Source organism: Hoplias malabaricus, chromosome 6 (assembly GCF_029633855.1).
Source record: "Hoplias malabaricus isolate fHopMal1 chromosome 6, fHopMal1.hap1, whole genome shotgun sequence".
NCBI lineage: Eukaryota > Metazoa > Chordata > Actinopteri > Characiformes > Erythrinidae > Hoplias > Hoplias malabaricus.
In genome coordinates, this window is record NC_089805.1 from 20,892,628 (window position 1) to 20,897,627 (window position 5,000).

General features: G+C 47.2%; 4 non-coding genes across 4 annotated transcripts; all 4 read left to right on the forward strand.

The window, feature by feature from the left end:
- The first annotated feature begins 161 nt into the window (after positions 1 to 161).
- trnac-gca (transfer RNA cysteine (anticodon GCA)) lies at positions 162 to 233 on the forward strand. The gene has a single exon. It is a non-coding gene; the product is annotated as a tRNA-Cys (tRNA).
- Positions 234 to 1,201: 968 nt separating this feature from the next.
- Positions 1,202 to 1,273, forward strand: trnac-gca (transfer RNA cysteine (anticodon GCA)). Its single transcript has one exon. It is a non-coding gene; the product is annotated as a tRNA-Cys (tRNA).
- A 2,008-nt stretch (positions 1,274 to 3,281) lies between these two features.
- trnac-gca (transfer RNA cysteine (anticodon GCA)) lies at positions 3,282 to 3,353 on the forward strand. Its single transcript has one exon. It is a non-coding gene; the product is annotated as a tRNA-Cys (tRNA).
- A 968-nt stretch (positions 3,354 to 4,321) lies between these two features.
- trnac-gca (transfer RNA cysteine (anticodon GCA)) lies at positions 4,322 to 4,394 on the forward strand. Its single transcript has one exon. It is a non-coding gene; the product is annotated as a tRNA-Cys (tRNA).
- The last annotated feature ends 606 nt before the right edge of the window (positions 4,395 to 5,000 follow it).

Genomic DNA, 5,000 nt, shown 5'->3' on the forward strand with positions numbered 1-5,000 from the left:
GAAAAAGCTTTTGGAGGTGGTTGAAAAGATCCCCATTTCATGTCTGGGTGCCTCTCTGTGAAAACAGTTCAGATGCTCTTGACATCGGAAGTGGTGTTATCTTATGGATTGTCTCTTTGGCTTGTTGGTTTTCTAGAATTTCTTCCCAAGCTATGGCAGCAGGGGGTATAGCTCAGTGGTAGAGCATTTGACTGCAGATCAAGAGGTCCCCAGTTCAAATCTGGGTGCCCCCTCATTTAAAGATTGCATTGTTTAGGCCTGTCTTTTCACTGATGTGAGAGAGAAGGTCCTAGCAAGAGAGCTTGGCCTCCTTGTGCTGCCTAGTATCCGAAAATGAACCGCACAAGGTTGTTGGGTTTTGTTTTCTTCATTATTAGCAGAGGATGGTTTCGATCCATCGACCTCTGGGTTATGGGCCCTGCACGCTTCCGCTGCGCCACTCTGCTAGCCATGCACCCTAGATGGGACTCGAACCCACAATCCCTGGCTTAGGAGGCCAGTGCCTTATCCACTAGGTCACTGGAACTTGGAAAAAGCTCCTTATATTGATTCTCCTTGCCTATCTTGCCTTTGCATTCTGCGGTCAAATACAAAGGACTGCATCTGACAATCCTCACGTGTCCCAAAGTATTCTGCTCACAACGCACCCAGATTTTAGCACAGGATGTAATCATTCCTTCCATCTGGTGGTCATGGGCCCAGCACCCTTACGCTGAACAGCTCTGCTACTTACCTGCCCAGGCAGGGTTATGGACACCAAAATATCTTCTCACTGGTTCGTTAAGCTTGTAGTGCACTTGGGAAACGCTGCCAGGAAAGGCTTGACATCATGGCTGTTTAGGGGAGGCTGTCTTCAGCTTCGACACTCTGCTTCCATGACAAAAGCAATCTAGAGGTAGGCCTATTTCTTATATCCATGTTTCCGCTGTTGAACTTTTCATACTTGATTATGATTGAAACACAGCGCTTCCAAGACATCAATGCTTATGGCGTAAAGCACTTCTGATGCGAATGTGTGTTCCATTCCTACAGACCGAAATGAAAAAGCTTTTGGAGGTGGTTGAAAAGATCCCCATTTCATGTCTGGGTGCCTCTCTGTGAAAACAGTTCAGATGCTCTTGACATCGGAAGTGGTGTTATCTTATGGATTGTCTCTTTGGCTTGTTGGTTTTCTAGAATTTCTTCCCAAGCTATGGCAGCAGGGGGTATAGCTCAGTGGTAGAGCATTTGACTGCAGATCAAGAGGTCCCCAGTTCAAATCTGGGTGCCCCCTCATTTAAAGATTGCATTGTTTAGGCCTGTCTTTTCACTGATGTGAGAGAGAAGGTCCTAGCAAGAGAGCTTGGCCTCCTTGTGCTGCCTAGTATCCGAAAATGAACCGCACAAGGTTGTTGGGTTTTGTTTTCTTCATTATTAGCAGAGGATGGTTTCGATCCATCGACCTCTGGGTTATGGGCCCAGCACGCTTCCGCTGCGCCACTCTGCTAGCCATGCACCCTAGATGGGACTCGAACCCACAATCCCAGGCTTAGGAGGCCAGTGCCTTATCCACTAGGTCACTGGAACTTGGAAAAAGCTCCTTATATTGATTCTCCTTGCCTATCTTGCCTTTGCATTCTGCGGTCAAATACAAAGGACTGCATCTGACAAACCTCACGTGTCCCAAAGTATTCTGCTCACAACGCACCCAGATTTTAGCACAGGATGTAATCATTCCTTCCATCTGGTGGTCATGGGCCCAGCACCCTTACGCTGAACAGCTCTGCTACTTTCCTGCCCAGGCAGGGTTATGGACACCAAAATATCTTCTCACTGGTTCGTTAAGCTTGTAGTGCACTTGGGAAACGCTGCCAGGAAAGGCTTGGCATCATGGCTGTTTAGGGGAGGCTGTCTTCAGCTTTGACACTCTGCTTCCATGACAAAAGCAATCTAGAGGTAGTCCTATTTCTTATATCCATGTTTCCGCTGTTGAACTTTTCATACTTGATTATGATTGAAACACAGCGCTTCCAAGACATCAATGCTTATGGCGTAAAGCACTTCTGATGCGAATGTGTGTTCCATTCCTACAGACCGAAATGAAAAAGCTTTTGGCGGTGGTTGAAAAGATCCCCATTTCATGTCTGGGTGCCTCTCTGTGAAAACAGTTCAGATGCTCTTGACATCGGAAGTGGTGTTATCTTATCGATTGTCTCTTTGGCTTGTTGGTTTTCTAGAATTTCTTCCCAAGCTATGGCAGCAGGGGGTATATCTCAGTGGTAGAGCATTTGACTGCAGATCAAGAGGTCCCCAGTTCAAATCTGGGTGCCCCCTCATATAAAGATTGCATTGTTTAGGCCTGTCTTTTCACTGATGTGAGAGAGAAGGTCCTAGCAAGAGAGCTTGGCCTCCTTGTGCTGCCTAGTATCTGAAAATGAACCGCACAAGGTTGTTGGGTTTTGTTTTCTTCATTATTAGCAGAGGATGGTTTCGATCCATCGACCTCTGGGTTATGGGCCCTGCACGCTTCCGCTGCGCCACTCTGCTAGCCATGCACCCTAGATGGGACTCGAACCCACAATCCCTGGCTTAGGAGGCCAGTGCCTTATCCACTAGGTCACTGGAACTTGGAAAAAGCTCCTTATATTGATTCTCCTTGCCTATCTTGCCTTTGCATTCTGCGGTCAAATACAAAGGACTGCATCTGACAATCCTCACGTGTCCCAAAGTATTCTGCTCACAACGCACCCAGATTTTAGCACAGGATGTAATCATTCCTTCCATCTGGTGGTCATGGGCCCAGCACCCTTACGCTGAACAGCTCTGCTACTTACCTGCCCAGGCAGGGTTATGGACACCAAAATATCTTCTCACTGGTTCGTTAAGCTTGTAGTGCACTTGGGAAACGCTGCCAGGAAAGGCTTGACATCATGGCTGTTTAGGGGAGGCTGTCTTCAGCTTCGACACTCTGCTTCCATGACAAAAGCAATCTAGAGGTAGGCCTATTTCTTATATCCATGTTTCCGCTGTTGAACTTTTCATACTTGATTATGATTGAAACACAGCGCTTCCAAGACATCAATGCTTATGGCGTAAAGCACTTCTGATGCGAATGTGTGTTCCATTCCTACAGACCGAAATGAAAAAGCTTTTGGAGGTGGTTGAAAAGATCCCCATTTCATGTCTGGGTGCCTCTCTGTGAAAACAGTTCAGATGCTCTTGACATCGGAAGTGGTGTTATCTTATGGATTGTCTCTTTGGCTTGTTGGTTTTCTAGAATTTCTTCCCAAGCTATGGCAGCAGGGGGTATAGCTCAGTGGTAGAGCATTTGACTGCAGATCAAGAGGTCCCCAGTTCAAATCTGGGTGCCCCCTCATTTAAAGATTGCATTGTTTAGGCCTGTCTTTTCACTGATGTGAGAGAGAAGGTCCTAGCAAGAGAGCTTGGCCTCCTTGTGCTGCCTAGTATCCGAAAATGAACCGCACAAGGTTGTTGGGTTTTGTTTTCTTCATTATTAGCAGAGGATGGTTTCGATCCATCGACCTCTGGGTTATGGGCCCAGCACGCTTCCGCTGCGCCACTCTGCTAGCCATGCACCCTAGATGGGACTCGAACCCACAATCCCAGGCTTAGGAGGCCAGTGCCTTATCCACTAGGTCACTGGAACTTGGAAAAAGCTCCTTATATTGATTCTCCTTGCCTATCTTGCCTTTGCATTCTGCGGTCAAATACAAAGGACTGCATCTGACAAACCTCACGTGTCCCAAAGTATTCTGCTCACAACGCACCCAGATTTTAGCACAGGATGTAATCATTCCTTCCATCTGGTGGTCATGGGCCCAGCACCCTTACGCTGAACAGCTCTGCTACTTTCCTGCCCAGGCAGGGTTATGGACACCAAAATATCTTCTCACTGGTTCGTTAAGCTTGTAGTGCACTTGGGAAACGCTGCCAGGAAAGGCTTGGCATCATGGCTGTTTAGGGGAGGCTGTCTTCAGCTTTGACACTCTGCTTCCATGACAAAAGCAATCTAGAGGTAGTCCTATTTCTTATATCCATGTTTCCGCTGTTGAACTTTTCATACTTGATTATGATTGAAACACAGCGCTTCCAAGACATCAATGCTTATGGCGTAAAGCACTTCTGATGCGAATGTGTGTTCCATTCCTACAGACCGAAATGAAAAAGCTTTTGGCGGTGGTTGAAAAGATCCCCATTTCATGTCTGGGTGCCTCTCTGTGAAAACAGTTCAGATGCTCTTGACATCGGAAGTGGTGTTATCTTATCGATTGTCTCTTTGGCTTGTTGGTTTTCTAGAATTTCTTCCCAAGCTATGGCAGCAGGGGGTATAGCTCAGTGGTAGAGCATTTGACTGCAGATCAAGAGGTCCCCAGTTCAAATCTGGGTGCCCCTCATTTAAAGATTGCATTGTTTAGGCCTGTCTTTTCACTGATGTGAGAGAGAAGGTCCTAGCAAGAGAGCTTGGCCTCCTTGTGCTGCCTAGTATCCGAAAATGAACCGCACAAGGTTGTTGGGTTTTGTTTTCTTCATTATTAGCAGAGGATGGTTTTGATCCATCGACCTCTGGGTTATGGGCCCAGCACGCTTCCGCTGCGCCACTCTGCTAGCCATGCACCCTAGATGGGACTCGAACCCACAATCCCAGGCTTAGGAGGCCAGTGCCTTATCCACTAGGTCACTGGAACTTGGAAAAAGCTCCTTATATTGATTCTCCTTGCCTATCTTGCCTTTGCATTCTGCGGTCAAATACAAAGGACTGCATCTGACAATCCTCACGTGTCCCAAAGTATTCTGCTCACAACGCACCCAGATTTTAGCACAGGATGTAATCATTCCTTCCATCTGGTGGTCATGGGCCCAGCACCCTTACGCTGAACAGCTCTGCTACTTTCCTGCCCAGGCAGGGTTATGGACACCAAAATATCTTCTCACTGGTTCGTTAAGCTTGTAGTGCACTTGGGAAACGCTGCCAGGAAAGGCTTGGCATCATGGCTGTTTAG